The sequence below is a fragment of the Diabrotica virgifera genome, chromosome 5, assembly GCF_917563875.1.
Source record: "Diabrotica virgifera virgifera chromosome 5, PGI_DIABVI_V3a".
Lineage (NCBI taxonomy): Eukaryota > Metazoa > Arthropoda > Insecta > Coleoptera > Chrysomelidae > Diabrotica > Diabrotica virgifera.
Window position 1 is genome coordinate 257,581,295 of NC_065447.1, and position 12,968 is coordinate 257,594,262.

A 12,968-nucleotide genomic window follows, 5' to 3' on the forward strand; every position below is an offset into this window, starting at 1 on the left:
TCCCAAATCTATGCTGGTTTGTATACTTACTTGTTTTCTTAGTTATTATCATGCATTTGGTCTGTTTATATTCATTTTTAGACCATATTCTTCACAGAAACTATTTGTTTTGTTTAGTAGTAATTGGAGTTGTTCAGCAGAGCTTGCCATAATCACGATGTCATCTGCATATCTTATGTTGATAGTAGATTTTCCTTTAATTATTATTCCTTCACTTTGAGATAGAAATGATTCATCAAAAATGGCTTCGCTATATACATTAAATAGTAATGGAGACATACATCCCTATCTAACACCTCTCCTGATTTCAATTTCTGGCCTGGGTTGGTTATCTATTACGATTTGTGTTCTTTGATTCCAGTAAAGATGTGTTATTACGCTTAAGTCCCTTTTGTCTATATTTTTGTCTTTAGAATTTGGAATAATTTTTCAGGTCTTACCTACTTAACAAACATGCACATCCACATTCATATTATCCATTCCTCTTTGAACTATCACATTAAAAGCAAATAACGCCTATCTGGTTCCTTGTCCGTTTCTGAAAGATTAATCTATTTCTTAACATTTTTCTTTCATTCTTTGCGGTTTCGTAAAAACATCTTTGCGTCCGTCCATAGTCCATGTTACTCTTTTTCTCTCCAATATATTTCCGAGTACTTCATCCCATGCCTATATTGGTCTTCCTCTTTGTTTTTTAATGTTTTTGCTTCCCACGCTCTTCTCACTTTCTCACTACTGTGGTATCTTTCATTCGGTATAAATGTGCCACCAAATCAGCTGTCTCTGTTCTATAAACTCCATGCGCTGTGTTGAATTTTCAGTTCATTCCTTATATCTATGTTCCTTATGCTATTCATTTTGGTAAAGCAACTTTAACTCTTCATAAATGCTTCATCGCTATAGCCTGTATTTTGCTCTTTTGTCGTTCTTTTACCTACCAGTGATTCGCTGCCAAAAGTCAAAACAAGTCTATAAACTGCCTTGAAAACTTTAATTTTTGTGCGATTCCGTAACATTATTTTTTTTTCTGTATATAATTTTTTTTTTCAGTGTATGATACAGTTTTAACTAGTGTTTACTGTAGGGGAGGTTTGAAAATTTCATGAAATTAAGAAAATCATACAGTACAACCTGCCATATCAGGACCTGTCATATCCGGACCTCCCCATATCCGGACGGTCCTGCGCTGTCCGGATCTAACGACATCTACCGAGAAAGGCAGTCCTGCTGTTGGACAACGCACTAAAAGTAGAACTAAAAGATGGCAAAATAATGTATTATAGAATCTATAAAACGTGTCTATCGACGAAAGTTATTGACGGCGTTGCTTACTGGAATATATGAAGGAGAAAACGTTTCAGAGACTATAAAAGAAGTAGTGGTCTTGATATCCGGATTTTTTTATATCCGGATAGGTCTGTCGCCACATTGATCTGGATATGGCAGGTTTTATTTGACTGTATTTTGTCCAATTTGAGTACTAGAATTGAACTGCAGCCTCCTGGCAATTGCTTTTCTCTTGAAGAATCATATAAACTCTAAAAAACGTTGATTTTCTACAAAAAATTTTATACCATAATTTTTTCATGGGAGCCTTTGATTTTCTGCTGTATTCTGGTCAAATTTTAAAAGCATTAAAAAAAGTAAACAGCACTTTTCTTACATAAAAATTGTCGCTCGTTTTTCTTCTGTGCTCAGAATTTTTCTACGGCTTACGGTTCGTGAGAAAAAAATTCGTTTAGAGGTTTGAAAATTGCATAAAATTAAGAAATTTATATTTTGCCCAATTTGAGTCCGAATTGCTTTTATATTGAAGAATCATATAAACTCTAAAAAACTCAATTACAAAAAAAATACAAAAAGAAATAAGAAAGACAAGAGAGTCTACTAAAAAGACGTAGAGTAATTTTCACGATATTAACTTTCAACCTAACTTTTCCTAGTTTTTCATAATATTGGGAAAAATATCCTTTTTAGAAGATGTTCTTCTGAGATTTGTCAATGGGACCCGATCAAATTTTATATTTATGCAAAATTTATTTTTTCTAGATGTTAAATATACAGTCAGAACCATTTGAAACAACTCAATGAGTTAGACAAGGGGGAAATCTCAACCCAGTGCTATTTATAAATGTAATAGATGAGATAGTGAAAGAATGTAAGAAAACTTTCAAGAAATACTGCATCAGTTGGAAAGTTGGAACAGAATGCAAATGATAAACGCTGAGATGTGTATATTTGCAGACGACATAGTAATTGCGGAAACAGCAGAAAAACTGAAATACAACTTAGAGAAATGGAACCTAAAAGCAAGCAAATACAACTTAAACGTAAACAAAGAGAAGACTCAGATAATGAAAATATCAAGGAAACAAGGGACGGAAGATCAAATAGAAGTAAGGATAGACCAACAAAAAATAATACAGACAAATTCATACAAATACTTAGGAACAGTAATCAACAACAAAGGAGACATCGAGGACGATCTTAACAACAGAATGGAAAACACAGGAAAACTATTCCAAGCACTAAATAGAGGATTCCTTAATAACAAATAAATATCAACAAAGACCAAGATGACAATATACAAAACAATATATGTGACTACGGTCACAACTACGGTGACATATGAAGCAGAAAATTGGATATTAAACAAAAGACATGAGAGCAGAATTCAGGCAGCAGAAATAAAATACCTCAGAAGAACGATCGGAGTAAAAAGAACTGATAGAATCAGAAATGAAGAAATAAGAGAAAGACTCAAAATCAAACCGATACTCGACTCAATCAAGGAGAAAAAATTGGCATGGTTCGGACATCTAACCCGGATGGACAATAGACAAGTAAAAAGAGTGTGGGACGCCAAACCAATAGGGAAGAACAGAAGAGGAAGACCCATTAAAGAATGGAACAGTAACATCTCGCAGATACTGCAGAGTAAGGGTAAGACTTGGCAGGAAGCAACACAGATGGCATCCAATAGGAAGGAATGGAGAAAGTTCGTTAAGAGCTAGGACAACTCAGAAGATTGTAAAATATTGTAATTTAATGAATTGTACTTATTATAAACGGCCCAACACCGAAAGGTACAAATGGGTCTACTGATTAAATAAAGTAAAATATTTTTTCTAGATAACATTCTAGATATTTTCTAATTAAATTTTTACAAAAACCATCGGTTCTCACTCACATCCTTTCTTTCCCAACCTTTACAATTTTATATTTAATAGCAGGATAGCAGAAACACATGAAGATTGTCGAATTCTCGACCCCTCGTTGTAATACATATAGTCCTGTCGCCAGTAGGGGTACAACGGCCTCCTTAATTCAGATGGACTTACCCAAGTTTTCTTTATGTATTTTAACCCGTAGAACACGAATTTTTTGGTAACAGTCGATTCGGATGTCGATAAGTTTGTTATAAACAAAGAACTTGAGGAATCACATAACAGCGATTTTTCGAAAAATAAAACATTTTTTTGTATATTTTGAGTCATTCTAAGCAAAAAATGTTTTTACAAATTTTTTTGTAGGATGCATAGTTTTCGACATAAACGCGGTTGAACTTTCAAAAAATCGAAAAATTGCAATTTTTGAACCCGAATAACTTTTGATTGAAAAATAAAATACCAATTCTGCTTACCTCATTTGAAAGTTCAAGTCAAATTCTATCGGCTTTGATTGTTTTCATTGCTAAAAAATAATTTTTTTATTGTTAAAAAAAGCTATAAACACATAGTGATTGAATGATGTTTTCAATGCATTTCTTACATTAAAACGCATGCATTTGGCACGGGAAACACTATGTGTTTATAGCTTTGTTTGACAAATAAAAACTTAATTTTTAGCAATGCAAATAATCAAAACCGATAGAATTTGACTTAAACTTTCAAATGCAGTAAGCAGAATTGCTATTTTATTTTTTAATCAAAAGTTATTCCGGTTCAAAAATTGCACTTTTTCGATTTTTTGAAAGTTCAACCGCGTTTATCTCGAAAACTATGCATCCTACGAAAAAACTTGTAGGACCATTTTTTGCTGAGAATCACCCAACTATGTAATTCCTCAAGTTCTTTGTTTATAATAATCTTATCGACATCCGGATCAACTGTTACCCAAAAAATTCGTGTTCTACGGGTCAAAATACATAAAAAAAACTTGGGTAAGTCCATCTGAATTAAAGGAGGCCGTTGTACCCCTACTGGCGACAGGACTATATGTATTACAACGAGGGATCGAGAATTCGACAATCTTCATGTGTTTTTAAATTTTTAAAATTAACATTATTTTTTAAATTTTTTTTTTTATATTTTTTAAAAATTCAACTAATTTTTGGATTAATTACAAGCGCCATCTGTCATCGAAGGCTCAAAGTTTTACGGTATGTGTATTTATACCGTTTGTACTCTATAAATTCATTTTATATTATACTCAAATTTTAAGTTAAAACATCTTATTTAGTTTATACGTTAATTAAATTACTTTCTCGTTATACGTATAATAATTTAAATTTTATTATTAATTTTAACATTTATTTTAACTTTGCGCCAGCTATGTCTTGTATACCTAAGATACTAAACTAGCAAAGAAGGAAACTGTGACAGAGCACGAATATTCTCGTCGTTTTAGCGGCTCTATTACAGTTTCCTGTTTCGTGTGTGGCCTACAACTAGACACTTCTAGATAAACTTGGAGCTTTCGAGGACAGATGGGAATGATAGTTAATACAGTAATTAGATTTTATTTAAATAAAATATAAAAGATAAACTATTTAAAATATATTTATTGCGTTGAACTAATATTTTAATTTCTAAAAATACTTATATTTCTATATAAAACACTTCTAGCTTTTAATAATATTGAAAATATTAATATATACAATTTTGTGGGTGCGTACAACATAGAGGGACATAGTTGCTGTGCGACAGATCAAGAATTGAACGATCTTAACGCATTTCTGTTCTCCTGATGCAAAGCCTGAAATTCTCAATGTTTTAATGGCCTGGTTGGATTCATATCACTGGATGTTTTTGAATTTTAATTTTAATTTATCAACGCTTGTACTTAGTGAGGGATCGAAAGTTTTTAGACTATCTTCATGGGTTTCTGTTATCCTGGTACTAAATCTTGTGAAAGTTGAAATTCTAAACATTCTTCAGATAATTTGGATTACTGGAATAATTTCAAAAACTGTTTTTATAAGAGTTTTTTTGTAAGAGCAACATAGTTCAGAAAGTCACTGCGCATCCGCCAGGAAAAATATTCCGATTCGGATTTTTTGCACAATCTTACTCAAAAAGGACTCTTAACAAATTTGCATGTTGCCAGGACCAAAAGTGGGTCAAAAAATTTTTAAACGTTTTCTTTTGATTTTTTCCTAAAATTATTTTTTTTGCATGGAACAAAGTTTTTTTAGGTTTTCTGGATCATTCCAAACAGAAATAGTTATTTATGATATAAGTGTTAAAAGTACACGTTTAAGGCACGCTTGTGAAAGTTTGCAGAATGAGCGAAAGCGATTTCTGCAATTCACATGAGTGCCTTAAAAATGAACTTTTTAACACGCATATCATACAATATTTTTTCTACAAACGTAATTAAAGGACAATATCTACAAAAACTTTTACTTGAACTTGACTGACATTCCAATTTTATATTTTTTTGACATAACATCAAAATTGCATATACGGTCAATACGAACTTCAGTGTCTTAAGTAGCATTTTTAACGCTCGTATGGAGTGCTAAAAATTGCATTTTTAACACGGTTGTAGAAAAAGGTCTTTAGTGACTTTTCTCTTAAGTTGATAGTTTTGAAATATAACAAGGGCGGCCCGTCAGGGTAGGCAAGGTAGGCGCCGCCTAACCTCTTCAAATGTACAATGATAAATTATTTATTAATATAAATTACTTATTTCAAAACTGTAATTTATAAATTTTGAGACAATACCGAAGTATCTAAAAATCTAAAATAAAGCAAAGCTACTTTTTAATTCATCTCTGAAGTTGTAATAATTATTGTACGCTCCCCGTAGCGTAGCATTACTACGACGACGGCTTTACCCTAGGGCAGGCTCTCTAAAAAGTAGCCGAACAGAATTCGCATTTGTCTCACTCTTTACGCTAAGCACAGCGGCTGTATTGTCGCTTGCCTGGCCGTGTATTTTCGGGCTATAGGTAGGCTAGATTTTTTTGAGCCTTTGACATTGGTTGTGTCGAGCTGCATCTCGGAACTGCCAATTGCATGTTTTAGGATCTTGACTACCAATTCTGAAAAAAACGAAAAGTTCGAATTTTGTCATGAAATTTGGTATGTGGGGTCAGAATAATATTTCTAACAATTTTTCCAAATAACTTTTTGCGATATCTCTAACGCGAAACAAAATATTGAAAATTCGTCCTGTTTGTGAATTCGCAGTAGGCCGCGTTTAAAATTTAAATTTCAGTTGACTATCTTAAAAAATGTAAACCATCAAAATCAATGACTGCAAAATTTCAAATCTGTATTTATTTTAATAGCTGAAATATAAGGGTACCTTCATCTTAAATGCGACACACTGTATACAGGGTGTTTGGTAAAGAATGGGCTATAGCTTAACACTAGATTCCTGAGGTTAAAATATGTCGATTTGAGCTAACTTACCTTACTACGAAAGTTGATACTAACCGAAATACAGGGTGTCAAAGTTAAAACTTTTATTTTATTTATTCTTGAATATTTCCTAACAGACATGGGATAATAACACAAAATTTGGTAAGCGGGGATTTTTTGAGACGAGAAATCTAAATTCGTCACCAAAAATGATGTATTATCCAGGGGGCGCCACATACGCCTTTCAGCGCTAATTTAATAGGTTCAATTTTTTTATTACCCACTACATACTTTCTAAATAAAAATTTTTATTCTATTAATATTTTTACTTAAAAAAGGTATACTACATTCATCTCGCTAAACTCAACCGTTTTCGAGATAAACGCATTTTAAATCTGCGAGGCAACATAATTTTTTGCAGCATATTATTATTGTGGTTACAGTTACACCCGAAAAATAACTTAAAATCATAAAAATTTACAAAAATGTATCTAAAATTCCTTCAAATGGAATTTGCGACATAAATATGAGAACTGGCACAATTATTATGGTTTCAAGTTTATTTTTCGGGCCTAACTACAATGATATGCAAAAATTATGTTGTATCGCAGACTTAAAATGCGTTTATCTCGAAACCAGTTGAGCTTAGCGAGATGAATGTAGTATACCTTTTTAAGGTAAAAATATTAAGAGAATAAAAATGTTGATTCAAAAACTACGTGGCGTGGGAGATAAAAAAAAATGTAACGTATTAAATGAGCGCTGAAAGACGTATGTAGCGCCCTCTGGGTAATAGATCATTTTTGGTGGCAAATTTAGATTTCTAATCCAGTGGCGGCTCGTGATTTTTACAATAGGGGAGGCTATACCTAACTGTAAAATATCTAGACAAAGCACTAGCAAAAAAATGCGCCAAAAAATGTAATTTAAGGCCCCATCTTTGACCATTTTTTATTTACATTTCATAATATCATCCTAATTCATAAGTTCATGATATCATATCATTTTAAAAATAGTTAGTCTAATAGTAAAAGTTTAATACCAAAGTTTGTGTAGTTTATTTGTTAACAATTCCATCTATACGTAAATAGATACCTATGCATATCAAAATAAATACAGATTTGAAGTTTTGCAGTCCATACATAATGAAGCTTCAAATTTTTTAAGATACTCAACGCGGCCTACTGCGAATTCAAAAACACGATAAATTACCGATATTTTGCTTTGAGTTAGAGATATCGGAAAAAGTTATTTGAGTAAGTTGTTCCAAATATTATTATAATCCCACATACCAAATTTCATAACAAAATTCGCACTTTTAGATTTTTCATTATTTTTAGTCAGGACCCTAAAATTCGTTGTCCCGAGACGCACCCAACCACCCAACGGAGCTGAGAAAGTACTCTGCCTCCCTTGGTAAATCTCCGGGAAGCATGTGATGCCGCCGTAGATGCCACTGTTAGGAGACCGGGTCTCCTTAAACGCCTGCTGCGCTGCACGGAGCATTAGCAATGCTGGGCTTCTCGGCTCCGTTCATGCATCTCGGGATAACCCAGGGTCCTACCTACAATAATATGTAATAAAACTGAGACGCGATCATGCGTTCTAATGCTAATGCTACGTATGGATAATTAGTGATAATATGGAATTTACACGTTATATAATAGTGAGAGTAATTGTTGTTTTCGCGATTCATGATAAACAAAACAGTATAGAGTGTGTAAAAAATTTATGGGGAGGCTGAGCCTCCCTTGCCTCCTCTGACGAGCCGCCACTGTTCTAATCCCAAAAAACCCCGCTTACCTACCAAATTTCGTGTTGTTATCCCATGTCTGTCAGGAAATATTCAAGAATAAATAAAAAGTTTAAGTTTGACACCCTGTATTTCGGTTATTATCAACTTTGGTACTAAGGTAAGTTAGCTTAAATCGACCAATTTTAAGCTCAGGAATGTAAGGTTAAGCTATGGCCCATTCTTTACCAAACACCCTGTACCTATATAGGTATGTACATATTATTATACACCATGTGTTGCCTACCCGGATACTGAGGTCACGAGCCGCCACTGACATATAAGCGATTAAAAATTGAAAAATTGCGAAATCGGCCATTTTTAACCCTCAAAAACTATGTGAAAAACTGAAAATTTGAATGTTGCCAACGTAGGTAGATATTCTTTAAACATCGATTGATGAAATCCCGATGAGTTTTTTGCAATACAATATTCAAAACTCCTTTGTTTTTTAATTGCTAATCAACCGTGCGCGACACTATTTTCCACCGTTGCATGTGTATACAGTATGGTGCAAATGAAAGGAATAAATTCGTTATTTCGTAAGCTGGCGAAATGAATACAATACTGGCCAATACTTATAAGGAGGAAGACAAATCCACAGACATAAAAATTATAATAAATATATTTACCAAATAATATATTCTTTTCACGTAAGTACACCTTATTTGCGCTACATAACTTAAAAGATGTAGCCACTAATACCATACTGTTGGTGTGCGCATGCGCCCAGAAAAATAAAAGTTCACCCTCGTGCCTAAAGAAGTATAACTTCAAAAAAGGTATGATTATTTTCCATTTTTACTATTGTCCTTTTTTCATTGTCTCTGATATTGCTAGTAAACTAGTCTACTCCACTAGTTCTATTCTTTAAGAATTATAAATATCAGGGTTGTTTTGTTTTAAACATTTTGTTTTTTTTTATTAATGGCTTTGACATAGCCAATTAGCCAGACTATTTGTTTTTTTTTTTGTATGGTATTACAATAACAATTTTAAGTTAATATCTAAGCCTACTTATTATCTAAATTTACAGGGTGTTATAATACAGGGTGTCCCGAAAAGAATGGTCATAAATTATACCACACATTCTGGGGTCAAAAATAATTCGATTGAACCTAACTTACCTTAGTACAAATGTGCTCATAAAAAAAGTTACAGCCCTTTGAAGTTACAAAATGAAAATCGATTTTTTTCAATATATCGAAAACTCTCAAAGATTTTTTATTGAAAACGGGCATGTATCATTCTTATGGCAGGAACATCTTAAAACAAAATTATGGTGAAATTTGTCCACCCCATAAAAAAATTATGGGGATTTTGTTCCCTTAAACCCCCCCAAACTTTTGTCTACGTTCCAATTAATTCATTATTGTGGTGCCATTAGTTAAACACAACGTTTTTAAAACTTTCTGGCCTCCTAGTATTTTTTTGATAAGCCAGTTTTTATCGAGATACGGCTACTTTTTTACTATATTTACATAAAAAATTTATGGGGGTTTTGTTCCTTTAAACCCCCCAAATGTTTGTGTACGTTCCAATTAAACTATTATTGTGGTACCATTAGTTAAACACAGTGTTTTTAAAACTTTTTTGTCTCTTAGTCTTTTTTTGATAAGTCAACTGTTATCGAGATGTGGCTTCTTTTTCAAAATATACCAAAAAATTTAAGTTATAAATAAATTTTCAGATTATTAACAGATGTCTATAATCATACTTAACCATATACAAATAGGTGGTGGATTCGACAAATATTCAAAATATCTCGATAAACACTGGCTTATCAAAAAAGTACTAAGAGGCAAAAAAGTTTTAAAAATATTGTGTTTAACTAACGGTGCCACAATAATAATTTAATTGGAACGTACATAAAAGTTTGGGGGGGTTTAAGGGAACAAAACCCCCACAAAATTTTTATGGGGTACACAAATTTCACTATAATTTTTTTTAAAGATGTTGCTACGATAAAGATTCCTCATGTCCATTTTCAATAAAAAACCTCTAGGAGTTTTCGATATATTAGAAAAAATCGATTTTCATTTTGTAACTTCAAAGGGCTGTAACTTTTTTTGTGAGCACTATTGTATATAGGTAAGTGAGGTTTAATCAACCTATTTTTGACCCCAGAATCTGTGGTATAATTTATGACCAATCTTTTCGGGACACCCTGTATATTAATGGATACATTTTTCAATTTTGTGTGATATTTTTACAATTTTTAATTTTATTATCTAAGCCCATTTAAAATTAAAATTTACAGGACGTTACATATTTGTAGACATTTTAACGTCTGCTTATTTTTTGGAAAAAGAATTTCGTTTAAATTGACAGGTAAAGGATAATTTGGATCAATTAACTTTTCATACATCACTTTAATATTGTGTCTGTACTGTCCACACTCCAATATGAGGTGCTGTAGATCTCCCATTCCACCTCAGGCGCAATATGGGTTATCACTGATACCTATGCTGTGTTTGTATGCTGGGGTTAGTGCGCGATTTGACCTCATTCTGTTTATTGTTTTTATAAATAGCCTATTTGATTCTTGTTTAAACCATCTCTCATTGGGAATTAGTGGTTGGCAATTTCTAAAATTTATTCCCGTTGTACTTTGGTTATATACACGTTGCTAATTTTGTTTGCAATGGTTTTTATTGATATTATCTATATCGGTTACTGGTAGAAGTATGTTGTTTATGTTTCGTTTGGTTAAAGTTGATTAAAACATTTTGTTTTAATCAACTGTTTTAAACATGTTTTAAACGTTTGCTTATGTTTAAAACACTTAAATTAAACAAGTGCTTTTTTTCATTTTCTTTATTAATATAACATCAAAAAAATTCTCAAATACATTATATAAACTTTTTAACATATATATTATTTATTTATTAATAATCTGAACACAAAAAAAATTGGAAAACTGAAAATATTTTGCAAAGAAGAGTTAATCAATTTCTCAAAACTGTTTCAGACTCATAGTAATCTTGTAATTTAAATCAGTCACCCATCATTCCATCGCTGATGGAATTAAGCTCTTTACTCTTTAAAAATTGAAACCAACTTAGCACCTTTGACATTGCCTAGCCGATTACGTAGTTTGGAATGGTAAACCTTATGATGAGAAGAGTCTTTCTATGTTGGCTGACGATGCAACAGCTGTGTGAAGCTGTTGAGCAAGTTTCAATACTGTAGTATACCTATTTATATTTTTCTTAGAACGCCACCATGCCAATGGTTTTACATTCTCAATATAGGTGTTTAGAAAACATATGGAGTAAAGGGTACACACTTTGCCTGGTAATAATAATAATCTAAAATGCTTCTGGATGATAATTTATAATGGATGGATGATAAGTTTATTTTCAATAAAGCGATGATCAAGCAAATTTGCCAAAAAATGAGCTGGGGTCACCAAATCATTTTTGCATGTTTAAAAAAACATTAAGCACCACCAGAAACAGCACAAAATAACTGACAATGGACATTATTGCAATAGCCAACTTGTAATGCGGATTTATAAATAGTAAATAGTCTGGGGTTCCCCAGGCAATAGCTCCTAATTTTGCAATTGGTTTTCTTATCTATTATTTAGTAGAATAATAATAATAGATCAAACACTTTCAATTAATATTATGTTTAGGAAAATATGATTTAAACAATGTTTGCCTCTAAGTTTTATTTGTTTAAAATATAAAATTTAAGAACAAAAACATTTTTAAAGCAAAAAAAAAACGTTTAAAACAAAAAAACATGTGTTTTAAACAAGTTTTATTTGTTTAAAACATACAATTTAAAAACAAAAAAAAAACGTTTTAAACAAAAAAAAAACGTTTGTTTTGTTTAAAATTTAAAAAACATGTTTTTCTGCAACCCTGGTATATACAGCGTGTCTACTTGAGTTGGAAACATATGGGAAACTTTTTTATTATTAATTTTACGAAAAAAAGTTATTCTTTTTAAAAAGTTCTGCATGCCCCAAAACCTAAGATTCAATTATCAGATATCAAATTTTCTCAATATTATACGAGGTATGTCAAAAAATATGAATTTCGGCTAAGGGTAAAGTACCTTTATTTCTCTCAATATCGAAAATTCTTATTATGAAAAGTTGTTTGGAAATAAAAACCAAGCTCAAATATGTAATTACATGCTTCTAATTGGAAAAAAATATTTTCCAAATTTTTCTCAAATTTATTGATACTAACTTCGTTTTTATTCATTACACATACGATAACTCTTTTATTATTACTTTTACGAAAAAAAGGTATTCTTTATAAAAATCTCTGTATGTCCTAAGACCGACGGTTCAACCAACAGATATGACATTTTATTAATTTTATACGAGTTATGTCAAAAAATATGAATTTCACTTAAGAGTAAAGTACCTTTATTTTTCACAATATTGAAAACGGTTATTAAAAAAGTTGTTTAGAATTAAAAACTATGTGTCAATATGCAATTACATCCTTCTAATTGAAATACTGTGAAATAAATATAAAGGTGCTATAATATTGAGCGAATTTCATATTTTTTGACACACCTCGTATAAAATTAATAAAAGTTGATATATCATGGTTGTGTCTTAG